The 17,572-nt window shown below is 41.9% G+C and overlaps 1 pseudogene across 1 annotated transcript; it reads left to right on the top strand.

The window, feature by feature from the left end:
• Positions 1-14,228: 14,228 nt before the first annotated feature.
• On the top strand, positions 14,229-17,376 carry LOC310945402 (annotated as a pseudogene). Its single transcript has 4 exons — positions 14,229-14,304; positions 14,701-15,226; positions 16,815-17,117; positions 17,214-17,376. The product of its transcript is annotated as an uncharacterized misc_RNA (transcript).
• The last annotated feature ends 196 nt before the right edge of the window (positions 17,377-17,572 follow it).

The following is a 17,572-nucleotide window of genomic DNA, read 5'->3' as shown; positions in this document are numbered from 1 at the left end:
GACTGCCCACACGCGGTTTCTGTAAGCATTGAACTCCAATTGGCCCTTGGATCTGCCATCCATGCACATCCATTGTCTCGCAGAAGATTTTCCATCGTGGTTTCTTCCTCGAAATGTCTTATACAGCGGCTAGCTTCCTCGTGGATTTCAGGTTATCTATGGATCAACGCCTCAAGGTCTTGGGTTTGCCAAGGGGAGTAATGCCCCTGTGACCCCCGTATCAATATTGAATATTGGCCAGGGTCAGGGCATCTATCTTGGGTGTGAATATTATTGCATCTCCTATCAACTGTCAACTGTTCTCCCCCCTCTCAGGGTGGTTGCTAATCTAGGTGTTTCCTTTCCATGCGTTTTTATTTGTTAGAACTCTCTTTATTTTTTCCCCTGTAATTAATGCCTTCATCTCTGACTAGTTTTAATGTTTCTAGATCTTCCTCTCTTTATCGCTGTCGTTTATTACTCTTATCCTTGGGTTTATGGTCTTTAATACGAAGCTTCATGTCCTCACAGTGTCACACCAAGGATCCCTTCTTTGGCCATCTCATCTCATCTTCATTCGTTATTTTTTTTTTTCTCAGATAGTTCCTTAATCTCCTTCTTGTTGTTGGGATGTTTAATTCTCAGAATGATTACCAGTGTCACATTCATTTTTACTTAATGCATCTTTCCTTTAATGATGACTTGTTTTATTTTATATTTTTTTAATGATAACACGCAGACAGTTTTTTCAAATATTTAAAAATACTAATGTGTCAGCTATTTCTCATTAGAATCTCTCACTTGTTTCTGTCTCCTGTCCTTGTTGAGTTTTTCTACAATCTATAAGTCTGTTGAGTAAGATCAAAGGCTAGAATATAGTTTCAGTTAACTTCACTATTCATTTCAATTGTTGGCTCAAATATACTTTACCTGACGTCCCTTATTGTTTTTATTTCAGTGAATTATTGTTTTTATTACTATTGTTAATATGTTTGTGAACTGCCACGGACAACGTCTCTCCTTTTATATTGTAGGAACCGGCTGCCATGAACCCTGTTCTATCAGCCTGACGTCTCACTAACCCGGAATAAGACTTCAGAATGGCTATCTTACTCACTTCATTTCTCACAGTGTATAAAAATTAGAGCGTACTTGTTGGAATAATTGTACATAAAGTAATCCCATATTTACTCCAATTATCTTTACATTTAAACTAACATTACTTGGTGTGTGTGTATAGCCAATTCGTGCTGAGTGGATGCAGGTCAAGGAAATCAGATAAGCGTGACTGTTGAGGAGTCACCAAAAGGGGGGGTCTGTGAAAACACAGACCCTGCTCAACTGATTAATGACAAGACATGTTTTAAGGCTTCTTTAGAGTTGTAAAGTCATAAAGACTATGAATTTTCCATATGTCTTGTGTTGCAGCTATGTGACCCTCACCTTAAGAATGGTAATTCATTGTAAACATTGTAACCACCAAAAGCCAATAAAATCATGGGTCCGGCAGAGATTACCTCAGAGCGGTAGGAGACTGTAGCTGAACACATCTCTGTCCGTTCTCCTTGCAAGTAAAATAACTCTTGTCTTTCTCTCTTTTGTTAAGTTTTGGGTGTTTTAGGTTGCTTAAACCTGACATTTATTTGGTCCTTCGAGCCGGATACCAACACGCCTGAAAGATTCCAGCGGGTGTGGGGGACTCCAGGAAAGACCGTGGCCACGGCAGACTCCATAGAGTGAGTCTTTTAAGATCCTTTTCCAGGACTGGAGATCAGCTCACCTGCTGGGATCCGACGGCTGACGGTAATCCGTGAAGGGGAAAGACAACAGTGGTGCCACAGTGGTGAGTGAAGTTTCACTTAAAAAGATGACGAATGACTGAGGATCATTGCGTGTATAAAACCCTGACAATTCTAGACACTATCAGGTAAAAGCGATCACTTAAATCCCGTAGAGGCAACGGAGGTCCGCAAAAAAATATTTAAAACTAAAAATAAAAATAAAAAATGATAATAAATGAAAATTAAAAACTCCGTGTAAAGGACGGCGGGTTCCTGTGATGCTAAACCCACTGGGAGACAGAGACCCGAAAGCTCTGTGTAAAAGGACAAGTGGGGTCCGGACGTCTTAAAAGTTCAGAAGAAAAAAACGGTAAAATTGTGTGAATGAAAGTGTGATTGTGAGTGTAATTGGAGATCAAAATACCACTAGGTATTTTACCTCATGCAAAACAGTAGGAATACAAGTAGTGAGCCTATTGTGGATGCAAAGGCAAGAATTCTCCACTCGAAAGAGTTGAAGTGAGAGTTACCACAAAAGGTCGTTTAATCGCTACCCTACTGACTAAAACCAGTTTTTAGAACACCCTATGTGTTAATAGGACTGGACCAAAATCTCAAAAATGGGAAAAGGGGGAAGCAAAATCGAACTAAAAGATGAACTGTTAATTAAAGATTGGAATGTTATAGAAAAAACAGGATCCTGATAAAATTAAATAAATAAATGGATAAAACAGTAAAAATTTGAAGGCCGGCCGAACACACGAAAAATAACTGCACTACAAGATGCAATTAAAAAAAAAAAAAAAAGACCAAAAAGAATCCCATAAAGATGAAACAAGAAGGGTATGAGGATACGGAGTATTAGATGAAGGCTGTGGAAAAAAGAAAATGTAAAAGACAGATACTTGAAAGTGTAGAGAAAGCTAAAGCAAAAGAGGTGCTGTTTTATAAGAAGAAAGGATGACGAGACAGGACCAGTGACAGGAAGAAAGGAGAGACATAGAGATGAGGAAAGTGAAGAAAAAGGAGCTGCTGCAAAGCCAATGGTTGCTGCAGGGCCAAAGGTCATAGTGCAGGGATTATGTTAGTATTTTCTTTCAGGACAGGAAGAGGAGATTTACTACCAAGTAGGTAGGGGTAGAGGAGGTTTCAGAGAGAGCAAAAATAGACAGGGACACAAGGGAAGTGCTGTTAAATTATCAGGACCTGCTCTCTATGCATAGTATAAAACCAGAGGTCATTTTGTATGTGAACGGTAAACCTTTTACCTTTTTATGTGACATAGGTGCCTGCAGGACTACCTGCAGATAACTAATAGATAGATGAATAGATAGATAACTAAATAGATTGATAGATAACTTTATTTATCCCAGAGGGGAAATAAGGTCATCGTAGCAGCGGTATAAAACAATCAGAAGTAACATAAATAAAATTAAAAAAAATAATAAAGAATGAATAAAATACAATATAAAATACAAAATATAAACTATAATAAGAGTACTGTATCGCAGATACATACTATATTACAATATACTATGTGGATACCAGGGTTTAAACCAAATCAAACAAGTGTCACTGTGAGATCTGCCAGTGGAAAGCTGACTGCCAGAGACATAACCCGTGTGGATAAGAGACCCAGATCCACCTGGACTGTCTTGTCAGCTGTCCATCTTACTCAAATACAGGTCTGACCAGAAAAGCATTGTTTTGGACAGTACAAGTACAGGGAGGTACTCATCTGGACCAAACAGCTCAGTGAAACATTATGTTAGTGGAAAATGAGGAAGAACTGCTAAAAAAGTGTTCCAGATAAATTATGGTCTAAAGGACCAACTGATGTGGGACAAGTAAAAGGAGCATTATCAGTGCAAATAAGACCTAAAACTGAGTACAGACCATGTGTGAGACAATATCCATTAAAACAGGATGCACAAGAGGGAATAAAACCTGTAATTGAGGATTTAATTGCTGCAGGAGTAATAATTAGTGCGAAGACCCCCCCTGCAACACTCCTATTTTTCCAGTAAAAAAGCAAGCACCACCTGAAGAATGGCGCATGGTGCAAGATTTACAAGTAGTAAATAATGCTGTAATTCAGAGAGCTCCGTGTGTTCCTGACCCTCATACGCTGCTAAATACTTTGAGACCAGATGCAAAAGTGTTCACTGTAGTAGATATCAGTAACGCATTCTTTTCGGTGCCAGTATAAAAAAAAAAGTCAATTCTGGTTCGCCTTCACCTTTGGGGGGAAAAGATACACATATACCAGACTTTCCCAAGACTGAGGGTCCAACTATTTACTCTCAAGTGATGAGTGCAAGTATGGCTAAATTCCAACCTCCAGGGGGAAGCCAAGTGCTCCTGTATGTAAATTATATTTTACTAGCCTCCCCTGATATGGAGACATGTAAAAAGACACTATAGCACTCCTAAAATATTTAGCTGAAGAAGGTCACAAAGCAAGTAAAGAACAAGCTGCAGATGTGAAAAGAACAGATAAAATACTTGGGACACAATCTTAGTGCAGGAGGACGAACAATAGTGGAAGACAGAAGAAACTGCAATCCTCCAAGCTCCCAAACTAGTGACTGAAAAAATAGATGATGTCATTTTTAGGATTGACCAATTATTGTAGAACTTGTGTGCCTAACTATGCAGAAATAAAAGCACCCTTGAGTAAATTAATGTATGAAGAAAATCTAAAAATGACATCCCCATTATGCTGGAATGCAGAGGCTGAAGAAGCATTCTGTAAAATAAAACAAGTTTTGGTATCTAGCACAGCACTAGCATTACCAGATTATAGGAAACCTTTTGTTCAAATGGTAGATTGCAAAGGATATTTTATGACCTCTGTATTAGCTCAACAACATGGAGACAAATCACCGGCTAGACATCTGTCTTGCATGTCTACTTTGCTGTCACAACCCCATCTGACCATTGAAAGATGTACAACTCTGAATCCTGCTATGTTGTAACCCCTCCTAGAGGATTGTGTACAACATGATTGCCAGGAACTAGCAAAACAGACAGCTTAAAGATGAGCCGATCTGAGAGACCAACCATTACAAAAAGGAGAAGTGATATTTGTAGATGGTTCTTCTAAAAAGAATGAACTACGTAAAACCCTGACAGGAGATGCAGCTGTAACTCACACAACGGTGCTAAAAGCAGAACAACTGCCATCACATTATTCAGCACAGGCTGCTGAATAAATAGCCCTAATTGGAGTATGTAAATTAATGAAAAACAAAGAAGTAACTATCTATACTGATAGTCAATATACATATGCTACAGTTCATACTTTTGCACAATATTGGAAGAACAGAGGCATGATAACCTCAACGGGGAAACTAGTAACACATGTTGAACTTTTAACAAATCTATTGCAAGCGGTGCAACTTCCAAAAGCATTAGCAATATGTAAATGTGCAGCACATACGTCTGGCACAGATAGTGTTTCCCTAGGAAATGCATTTGCAGACAAAACAGCAAAAGCGTCAGCAACAGGGGACACAACTGTGTTGACAGTGCAAGAATGCACAACTCTAGATTAAACTACCTTGAAAGAAATGTGAGAACAAAGTCCACAAACTAAAAGAGAAGTTTGGATAAAAAAAATGGAGCAAAATTACAATTACAAGAATTCAAACCTATCCTACCAAGAAACTTGTATAAATGGCCGGCAATATTGAGCCATGGGTTAACACATGTCTCAACAGGAGGGATGGTAGGGCAGATACACCAATATTATACTACCTATGGATTTAACTCTTATTAAAAAAAATTCTGTAGAGCATGTCTGACGTGTGCGAGGCACAATCCACAAGGTATTCTAAGGCCGCGTAGAGGAACGTTTCCTACACCTGAATATCCATTCCAAATAATCCACATGGATTTTATAGAATTAAACCAAAGTGAAGGAAAAAGTGGGAAAAAGTAGTCCATTCATAATAGATACATTTTCTAAATGGATTGAACTTTTTCCAACTAAACATCCAGATGCTTTGACAGTGGCAAAGGCACTCTGTAAAGACATCATTCCCAGGTAAAGGATACCTGAGAAAATCTATAGTGATAACGGAACTCATTTTGTAAACCAGATAGTAAAAAATATAATATAATATAATGTTTCATATTGATCTGAAGAATGATTGTGCTTACCAACCACAAAGCGCTGGCCTAGTAGAAAGAATGAACGGAACTATTAAGAACAGACTTAAAAAGTGTATTGAAGAAACAGGAAGACCATGGACACAATGTTTAGATTTAGTGAAATTATACATAAACATTACCTGTACTTCTGGATTGACACCTTATGAAACGTTGTTTGGAAGACCATATAGACTACCCCAATTTAAAAATCAATGGTAAACAGATGATGAGGCTAATTTAGCTGACTATATGAGGTCCATGTTGGAAAAACAAAGTCAGAAACAAACTAACGAAATCCCTTCTGTCCCCCAGCAGGAACTCCAAATAGTGGAACTGGGAGACTGGGTGCTAATAAGAAGCATAAAGAAGAAACATTGGTATTCACCTAAATGGGAAGGGCCGTATCAGGTATTGCTAACAACTCCCACAGCAGTAAAGATAGCAGAAAGATCAACGTGGATCCATCTAACACATTGTAAAAAGGTCATTTCGGTTAAAGACTCCGTTAGGGGAGGTGAGCAAAATCTGATAATAGGGTTGATTCAGACGTACAGAGGCTGGATAGACCCGAAAGTCAGTGAAGCGTTTATAAGACACCAAACCAAGTAGAGGAGATTTGGCCAAAATGATCCAAAGATGGTTAGGAGATGCCATTTATTGCTGAGTGACATCTATCTGTTTAATAATAATGATCATTTGTTCCTAATAAGTCTATGCATGTATAAATGTAGTGAACAAGGAGTTTTTGCATTTGGAGAACCTACAGTAGCGTATACTCCAGATGAATGGTTCCAGGCGGCAACAGGGGTATCTGGACATAATACCAATTGGTTATTAATGGTTGAACAAGCTGCTAACATGTCTAAACAGAATTGTGTAGCATGTATGAGTCCTAGACCCCTCTTACAAATATTCCCAGCTATAATTATCAAAATATGTGTAGCTGACATAATGAATAACACAAATCCTAGGGAAAATTGTAGATACTGGGATTCTATTTTCCCGATCACTGCGATCGACCTTAAGAAAGTAATGTTTTCTAAAAAGTAGCACCAGGCAACTTTACATGTATGAACATGACAGAAGGAGAAAAACGACTAGGCAATCTCTCAGAAGAATGGTGTCAAGTAATTGTGCCCGTAGATGGACAATTTAAACCTGTGTCACGGAGCGACATCTGGTGGTGCAGTGGTGACGAGAGAGTGTTTGATAAATTACCGAGAGATGTGACGGGATACTGTGCTCTCATAACATTGCTCTTGCCAATATCTATTCATCCTATGTCTGCTGCAGATTTAGCAGCTACTCGATCCAACGAAATGCCTGAACAGTGGCAATGTGTGAAAAGATCTGCAAACTGGATAGATGTAAGAGATCCAACATACATTGATGATATAGGTGTTCCAGGAGGGGTGCAAGAGGACTATAAAGAAGCCAATCAGATATCTAATGGTTTTGAATCTATTTTTTGCTTGTGTTGTACAGTTAACAAGAACGTTGACAGAATCAATTACATCTACTACAATGTGCAGGAGCTAGGTAAATGGACACAAAGTGGGTTCAAAGCAGTTCAGGATCAATTAGCTGCAACTTCCCTCATGGCATTCCAAAACCGAATAGCCCTGAACATGCTATTGGCCGAGAAAGGAGGGGTATGTGCAATGTTCGGTGAACAGTGCTGCACTTAAATCCCTAACAACACTGCTGCTGATGGCAGCCTCACCAAGGCAATAGCAGGGCTCTGTACTCTCAACAGTAAGATGAAGGAGCATTCTGGAGTCTGTACCACTATGTGGGACTCCTGGATAGGTGCTTTTGGGAAGTATAGAACTTTGGTGTCCTCTGTCCTAGTCTCCATAGCAGTTTTTGCTGCAGTTTTAACCTTGTGTGGATGTGGTTGTGTTTCCTGTATGTGTGCTTTGCTTAACCGTCTCATTACTACAGCTATTTCACCCATGGAGAACAAAATGGAGCAGCTGTATCCTTTGCTTGGCAGCGATCCCCGAAGTGATGATGAAAGCAAAGATGACGACAACCAGGAAACTCCATTTGATTTGACGGAACTGTGTCTTGATCCAACCAACTATGACTCTGACATGTATTAAGAAACTTCTGACTGTAAATGTATTTTGTGCTCATGAAAATGATCTTACAGCTGAAAATCAAACACGCGGCTGACTGAAAGTGATTTGAGAATTTGAGCAAATATGTGATAAACAGGAGGGAAATGTTGGAATAATTGTACATAAAGTAATCCCATATTTACTCCAATTATCTTTACATTTAAACTAACATTACTTGGTGTGTGTGTATAGCCAATTCGTGCTGAGTGGATGCAGGTCAAGGAAATCAGATAAGCGTGACTGTTGAGGAGTCACCAAAAGGGGGGGTCTGTGAAAACACAGACCCTGCTCAACTGATTAATGACAAGACATGTTTTAAGGCTTCTTTAGAGTTGTAAAGTCATAAAGACTATGAATTTTCCATATGTCTTGTGTTGCAGCTATGTGACCCTCACCTTAAGAATGGTAATTCATTGTAAACATTGTAACCACCAAAAGCCAATAAAATCATGGGTCCGGCAGAGATTACCTCAGAGCGGTAGGAGACTGTAGCTGAACACATCTTCTCCTTGCAAGTAAAATAACTCTTGTCTTTCTCTCTTTTGTTAAGTTTTGGGTGTTTTAGGTTGCTTAAACCTGACAGTACTATATATCAAGCTTCAAAGCAACTTCACACACAGATTATGTACAGAGTTATCACAAAATTTACCGAGCAATTCTGAATTCGGCACAACTTAGTTCACTCCACAGAGTTTGTCGGACAGCGACAACTCAACCCACTCTACACAGTCCGATGCACGGAACAAGTTTATTTAACAAAACACATCGCAGTATGAGCCAGCCAGTCTTTTTCACTCTCTCAGTAGGTGCGGTCCTGCTTGCTCAAACACACATACACACATGTACGTGCCCATGCAAAAAACACAAGCCTCCACTCTTCTAAAAAAGCCCTAAAGTTGTCCACAAATGGAATACTTTCCCCCAGGCAGTATCCTGGGCCACTGGTGCAGCTAGAGGAGGAGGCTGGTCTTGACGTCACCAAAACGCAGCGGGGGAAGGGGGCCGGAAATAATCAGTCACTTTCCCGTTTCTAACAGGCGGTTCATCATGGACCTGAAGTCCTGCTTGAGGATCTCGGACTAGCGGTTCTTTAAATTGTTGGTACCGGCCTGCAGGACCAGCGTGGAGGCTGAGTTGAAAGCCGAGTTGGATGGCGGAGGACCTTCCTGACGCGGGCTCCAGGGCTGCAGAAGGTCTGGTCGCCGCGTTCCCTCACGTGCCTGACCATTGAGGTCCCAACAACCAGCACGGAGGGAATGCGCTGTTCAACGGGCTGCCTGGAGGTGTGCTGGCCCGCGGCTGCTCCTAACGGAGACAGAGGAGAGGGATCAGGTTAGGCGAGCGGACCCCGGCTCCTTGGCCGGCGAGAGCCACGACCGGCTGGATGGACAGATCCTGGGGACGAGCTGGAGCGCACACCCAGCGGAGGAAAATCCTGCAGGCTTAGGACCTCATACCTGTTATCCAGTGGTAGATCCAGAGGCAGAGGAGGGAGAGATGGGCGAGCCCCAGTGCCCCTGTTCACCACTTACCAGGGTTCACTCGGCTTGAGTGGAGTTGAGCTTACAGAACCGGAGCCACCGCTCCGTCCTCCCTGATGGAGCACTGACACTCCACGGGGCGAAGGCAGGAGGTGGAGGGTGCCGATGACTTGGGCTTAGCTCCCTGGTGGTGCCAGCGCGACTCGGTGAGTGCTAGTGCTGGAGATCTGGTGCTGATGGAGCAAGTCCACGGCAGGGTGGTGTTGTCGACGGCCGTCATGGTCCGGTCACCAGCAGTGGAAGTCCTAAGATGGGAGACGAGCTTCGCCTGGGTTGTGGCGACGGTGGAGAGATCCAGGAGGATTTTGTCCCTCTCCATGAGGTCAGCCTTCTGGCCAGAGACGTTCTCCCTCAGTTATGAGAGTGTGGGGAGACAGGACTCACACACGGCCATCATATCTGCAGCCTGTGCTGAGGTTCCATCACCCCGGGACACAGAACCACCACAGGGAGGTGAGTTTAATTCCGGCCCTGGAGTTGAACTTTCCAGGGAGACCTTCTTCACTCATGGACAGGCAGCCAACTTCCCCAGTTGCTTTTAGATCCCACTGAGTTAAGAAAATTCTTTAAAAAGTGGCGTCTCGCTAGTGCAATTCGCAAGTACAACTTCCGTGCTTTACGTACTTGTGTGATCAGAGGCAACCACAGGCCCGATGGTTTAAAAGCTTTGTTCCATGTTTTGAAAAGATAAATACAATAAAAGCTGGGCACGAGTGATTTCAAATATAAAAACGATAAACTGTTTTGAAAACAATATTTTTTCCGTAGCTGAAGTGAGCATTGGTTGTAATGTAGTTTTTTTTTATCAATAGGAACATTAAATGTAGGCAACAAGATATAGCCTATCATTTTATCATGGACAAAAATCATGTGCACATCACATGAACAACATATGCACATCTTGTGAATTATTAGCTGAATAACAGTTAATAATAATAATAACAGATCACTCATGTGAGGCCTATATGTTTTGTATCTGAAATACAACTGGCTCTTTGTGGAGACTACGTCAGAACAGAACAACAGCAAGCAGAAGGGGGAAAACGGGCAAACAACATTAGTGAGAGCCCTGTAGTTGGTGGCCCGCTGCCAGCGTCTTGATGTCTGGACATTGAGAGGTCACTTTTAACCTGAGAGCACCAGAGCTAACCAGGTTTAAGTGGTTGTGGTATTTTGACTGCATGTGCAGTGCCTGGCTGAATCCCTGCTCAACAAGACAGGATTTGGGGAAAGCGAGGAAGAGAATGGGAACTCTCTCCCACAACTGAGGGAAACGCTGGCTATGGTTTATCCACAACGGTCGCCAAGCATAGGTACGGAATGTGGCCATCACATCTGCATCATTTTGGAGGTCAATGAGGCTCACTACGGGTTGCATCTTGTTGGAGTTGCTCCATCACCCAGTTGGGTACGGCTAACTGGTCCAGGTCACTAAAACTGAACTCCATATCTGCCTTGACTGCCTTCAAGTGGTCCCTGTAAACCAGCAGATGGCGGTCAGTCAGTCCATCCAACACTCGAATGTAGTAAGTACAGTGAGTAGATGGATATAGATACAATACAAGGATTGAGGGAAACAGCTCGCACTGGCCAAGCAGTTCCCCTTGGAGAGCCAGCGCACCTCTGTGTGGAAGCATTCGCTGAAAAGACTGCCTGAGCGCTGGTCATTAAGAGCATGGTATTTTATTTTGTTGATGGATTTGACTGCTACCTTAAGGCGTAAAAACCCTGAAAAGGGGAGTAATGGATGAAAGATGCAAGGACACAACTTTCCTCAGACCATGCGTCTTAATAACTGCAATAATAAACAAGCATTAAATTCTGCTGAAATATTACCAGAGAACATGTGCATCACCGTTAAATTCAGCATCTTTTTTAACAGTCAGCATAAGCACTTGCATTAGTATTTTTAACTCTGAATGGCAAGTAAAATATAGTAAAGCACAGTGAAGTAAAGTAGCTCATTTGAGATCAACAAATAGTTATGCATCAAAATGTACTTTATTTACCAAAATGACATACTGCAGCTTTAAACCATACAACTCTTAACAGTAAACTCCATCAATAAATCTTTATTTTCAGAAAATATTTACAGGCGGTATAGTTTATTACTGGACGCTTACTCATCGTCTGGTAATAAACTTCATTACATCACAATACACGGTCATACTGCCTTACAAATAATCTCCTGAGAACGTCTACACATTCAACTAACACTAAAGTAAACAACAACTCTTATTATGAGGGACCTAAAAAGGGGAGTAATGAATGAAAGATGCACGGACACAACTTTCCTCAGACTATGCGTCTTATTAACTGAGAGAAAGAAGTGAAGTGTGCAGTAAGATAGCTCAACAGCTCTGCACTGCCCCTACTGTAGCCCTCAGGTAATTACAACTACTGTTCATACTGCTGGTGTTAAAATGGCATTTTCAACATAAAGCATGAGGTACAAAAATGCTGTACTCAAACTGCTATAACATAGAGTAAAGATGAATGACTTTCATCTATTAAATTAAAGGAACATACTCACAGTAAAGACATTAACTGTTACTCTGCTGCTGATAATACATATTGGTCAGTCTGCTGATAATACAGATAATTCAAACCGTCACAAAGGCACTGATGGAGTTTGTCAGATATGTTTTTTTGACACCAAGTTGTGACAGTGCAGTACGCAGTGTACGGTAAGCACACGTGGGACCTGTTTCTTTAGGAGCATCGCAAATCTGCAGTACCTGCCGACCATAGCCAACGCTCCGTCCGTGGGAACAGGGATAATGTTCGGCATCGGGATGGACCTCTCCTGTAGCAACTCAGTGAAGATGGTCTGCCCTTGTGTGTCGTGAGATACTGCCCAAACAAGAAGTCCTCCATGAGATCCCCCCAGACAAATACCAAACATAGCCTATTAAGAGGGCATTGTTGTCAGCAGTTGTTCTCATCCAGCTGGATGGACATACACGTAAGATGGCACACAGCTGCTGCTTAGTGTCGAGCGGCATCTCCCGTATGTGCAGGGGAACAGAATCGTTACTGAGTGGGATGGCCTTGATGACTGGCTCAGCGTCCCGCTCCATGACTGTGGAGAGCCTCTTTTATTGCCAGAATTACCAGAGACTCTCCTACAGTGAAAGGTAAGCCAGACTTGGCAATTAATAAAGCAATGATGTAAGGCGCCACCAACCCGCATTCACTTTGATTGATGTTACAGGCGAACAGGGTGTTGACTGTAGGACGCCCCTCAGAGACTTGAAGAAGGCCGGATCTTTGGATGCCTTTTGATCAAATGTTCCTGTTACTGTGATGGTTTCATGACCTCAATAGAGAAATCATGATCGCATAGAAGTACCAATGAAGGAATGAATCCATAAGTGATGTAACTGGCATTGTACTGTCGGCACTTTTTCGTGCCATCTGCCATGTTTGAATCTGATGTGTTTATCAAAGTAACCCGCAGACTTGGGTTATGTTTACTGCGCTGTATGACCACTGTTACACTGAGATAGACAGTAAAATGTAACAGACAGTAGAGGGTTAGTGACCCATAAATGAAAATAGCCTATTTTTGCACCAAAAAGTTTTGAAAACTTTTAAAGTTTAAAATGTTAAAAAAAACAAAACAATAGCAATCGTCAACTCTCCTGCCGACTCCTCAATACGCAAAACAATTAAGACAGCCAGAGTTCCCACATATGAGTAATAATAACATGTCAACCTTTTTTCCATCATTCCTCCCCGATTATACTTTTAGGATAATTTGGATTTGACGCTGGAAAAATAGAACACAAACAGGTTAAAATGCATGATATCAAAACACATTTGTAGTTATTGCTCTTTAAAATTTGGATATAGGTTTTTGAATATATGCTTGAATATATGTGTGAATATATGTATGTACAGCTTCAACTTCTTAATTTGGGTCTTAATTTTGAGAACACTGTAGTTCTCTGTGATAACATCAGGGTTTGCCACAGACCAGGTAGCAATGAGTGGTGCAGGGCTGTACGGAGACCTTTTGAGGGGCAGGGGCTCTCACCTCTCCCCTGTACAGACTCTGACAACAGACGATGATGGATAGCACAATGACATTCAGCCAAAATGTTGTGAAATTCCCAGTTCTATAGGGAAGGGAGACTGGCGTTGGTCACAGTTTGGAATGAAAGTGAGAAAACAGGACAGAGTAACATGGTGGATATCGCTCACATTTTCTTTTTTAAAGCTACAGGAAGCATTTGAAAGTGTGAAGTCTTTAAAGCAGGGGTTGACACTAAGGTTTCAAAAGAATGTGCCATGCAAATACAGGTCATATTCTACTTGCCTAAATTTCATGTTCAAAACAAAACAAAAGTCTGTAAAACAATAATGAGTATCATTTCATTACAGCAGGCGATGTCTCTTACATGCAAACACTCTTTACTCAAACTCACATCAAACCAGCATGTACCTTGCACAGGAAAACACCATCTTCTGAGTGCGTTTACATGGACATGAATATCCAATTTGAGGCTTATGATCATATTCAGGATATGGTGTTTACATGAGCACAGAGAACTCAGGTTGTCCATTCCCCTGTAATGAGACGACTGACGCAGAACAACAAACCAAGTCAAAATAGTCACACATTTAAAAATTTTAACCATCTCAAAATGCATCGTTACATCACTAGCTCCGATTTCAGCACCAACCAGAAAAACCCGGACATAAAGACGAACTCTGACATTGGTACTCTCATATTTGTTGGAATCACAGATCTGTCTTCATCTGTGGTGAAGAGACTTTTAGAGAAGAATACCTGATGCCAAGGACATCGTGACTTGCAGACCCCTGGTGATGAAGAAAATTTCTCAGCGTGGAAGTGAAAGGCTTTAGTGAGCAGACCATAACAACATACTCTGCAATGCTAGGTGGAGGACATGAGGTTTTGACTTGGAGTTGTTGACTCTTTGCCATGCCCCAATGTATGACGGTGGCTGCCTGCTCTTCATCTGAGACACCAGAAAACCCTCCACAGCCATGCGCTACAACAGACATCTATTGAATGTCCCCGTGTGGGATAAAAATAAAGTAATTCTTCTTCTTCTTCTTCTACATCAATACTGTTCGGTTTCGCCTTCAAAGAGACCATAACCACATATATATTTCTCCATTACACAGTGCAGGAGTTTTTTTGCAGCACTTTGGCTCTTGAAGAATCCAGAACAAATGAAGTTTTTACTGCAATGCCTCACTGAGGAGAAGAAACATGAGACATCTGATCCCTTTCATGTGTAGATTGTTGTCTGAGAAGAGCCCTAGTTTGATGAAGTGGTTGATTCCAGCTCAGGAGCACAGAAATACATCCAACTGGTTCTTTGAAGAAGTGATAACATTTTCCCCTTGTGTATGTGACAGTAGGCTTGATGTGGACATTCTGTTCTTATTCCAGTGTCTTTATGAGTCCCAGTGTCCTGCCGCATGCATCTCCCTTCTGGAAAAACTGGACTACCACCTTAAGCTCAGAGGAGAGTGTCTCGATCTTTACCACTGCTGTGCTGTTGCCTATGTGGTCACTCAGTCAGAGGAAAATATGTTTGAACCTTAAGGTCGTCATGGCATCAGAACGAGGACCGAAACAACTATTTGGGTGCCTTGAAAATGTCCAATGGTATGGGGGAGCATGTGTTTTTAGTGTCAAATTAATAGTAATCTTACAAAATATATAATTAAGGTTACAACTTCTAATTAAATAGAATTGTCCTTTAGGGAAACAGTCTCTTTTAATGCTACTTTACTGTTTCTCTACGCTGCTATTTTTTATACTGAAGAAAATATCTTAAATTACATATGTGACTCTGCAACAGCAGCTGTGGAGGATTTTGCTTCTCAGTGTAGGGCAGATGGACCACATGAGCTTACTTAGCCTTAAAGAAAATCAATTGCACCTTCCAGTTGTGGTCTAAAAGACAGCTGTTTAAAAGAGCAGTAAAAGTCATGCAGAAGATTACCACAAAAGGGTCAATGTCTACTTCCACTGGGACAGGGAAACGTCCATCTGCAGGAGACAGAAGGCCAGCTGTGGAGAGAGAGTGGTGGGTTCCAAGGGTGCACCAACTTACCCACCGCATGTTCCCACTGCAATCAATAATCACTGCAAAGCGGTTCACCACAATTTGGGTCACCACAAATCAGGTCACTGTGCTGTTATCACTACAATCTATGAAGGGAACCACATTAACATGCCTAGCCTCCACCACGAGCTGGCTACTAGCGTCACTGGAAAGCAAAACAACAATTTAACAAAATCAAAAACCACTTGATTAGCTAAAATACAAGCAAACCGAACAGTAGTGATGTCCAAATGAAGCTTCATGAACCATTTTCTTTGTTGTTTGAGTCCACTAGATGGAGCTCTCTGTTCAACAAAGGGTTGAAAACACACTGAATCACCATTCATTGAGTCTTTTTCTTTAGACCAAGAGCTCCATCTCGTGGACTCAACAAATACAACTAATGCTTCATGAAGCTTCATTTGGACATCACTACCGAACAGGGAGAGTGCCCTGGGGCCACTAACAAGGATATACTAAAATGATTAAATCCCAGAACAACTAAACTCTCTAATTTATTTAAACTTTCCCCACAATTTATTTGTAAAACTTCACGCACTGAAGCCATGGTGTCATTATAATCACTCCTGAGCCTGTTTTACATTTGTTGTCCATTTGATGCCCATGAGTTGGATAGAAAACGTCCATGTTCAATGCTTCAACTTTTAACACAATCACCTACCTAAAAGTTACAGAGAGGGTCCCATGTGGCAACCGACAGGCAGAGACAAAGTGAAGAGGAAGCCATGATGACACAGATGCTTTAAATAAGCTCCGCTTAATGAGGAGTTTTGGTCTAGGAGCTTATTTGGTTTTATGGAGGTGCGTTACTTGGTTGATCAAGTGGGTCAGAATTCTTTTTACCCAAAGTAAATCTTTAGTGTGTATGTGTGTGTGTGTGTGCAGACAGATTTTGTCCCTGTGATAGCGTCGCAACTGTGCAAAATACAGTCACGAAACTTTACAAGTTTGTAGTTGAGATCAAAATGAAGGCGGAGTTTGATAATTGGTGTGATCTGAGCAAGGGAAGCAGGAATTTCTCACCACTTTACGCCCCTAGCCCGATTTGGCATCAAAGCTGGTGTGATCCCAAGATGGTGTGAAAAGGTGGTCTCTAGTTTAATTTTTGAATCATTTTCCTTCCAGTGTTAACAGGATTCTGCTGCTGAAGTTGCTCCGCTGCTGTGCTGCCTCTGACACCCAGCAGGTGGCAGCAGTCAGCCTGCTCAGGGCTGTTAAGCACAGGCTGGATCTGTCATGCTCTTCCTGCGTGGAGCTGTCGGAGGATGACCACAGTGACACTCTCAGTGTGACTGCCGATGACTGCAGGGCCGTCTCCAACATCCTGACATGCAGCAGCCAGTACACACAGCTCAGCCTACAGGACTGTGAGGTGGAGGACAGCGGACTGGACCTGCTGTTTCCTGTCCTAGATAGAGTCCGCCTCAAGTGGAAAAGACCACAAAAAGACTGAAACCAGAGAAGAGGCTTGTTTTTACAGCATTGTTACAACCTGTAACCTGTACATCTGTTTCTCCTGTGTAGAGCCAGCAAAGCTGTTCTCCTTCAGCTGATGTCCCTAGTTCCTGTGAACAGGGAGGGGGACTCAGTGAGATGGGCAGTGTCCTTCTGTAGAGGCCTGGGTGAGAAGCTGGACCTCAGCCACACAGCACACTGGATCAGAGGGCCTGTTGAGCTTTGGCCCTAATGCTGGACTTCTGTGAAGAGCTGGCAGAGCTGGACCTCAGTTACTGTCAGCTCAATGACCAGCTGCTGCTCTCTCTGAGCTGACATCTGCACAGTGAGTACAACTGGAAATGTGGAAATATGGCAAAAATGTGTAGATCGCAGTGTCAGCTCTAGCCTAGGTGGAGGTAATCATTTATTTTGTTGCTGTAATAGAC

Source organism: Echiichthys vipera (genome assembly GCF_963691815.1).
Source record: "Echiichthys vipera genome assembly, chromosome: 3".
Classification (NCBI taxonomy): domain Eukaryota; kingdom Metazoa; phylum Chordata; class Actinopteri; order Perciformes; family Trachinidae; genus Echiichthys; species Echiichthys vipera.
The sequence above is the reverse complement of the archived record's forward strand: the minus strand, read 5'-3'. Positions and strand labels throughout refer to the sequence as shown.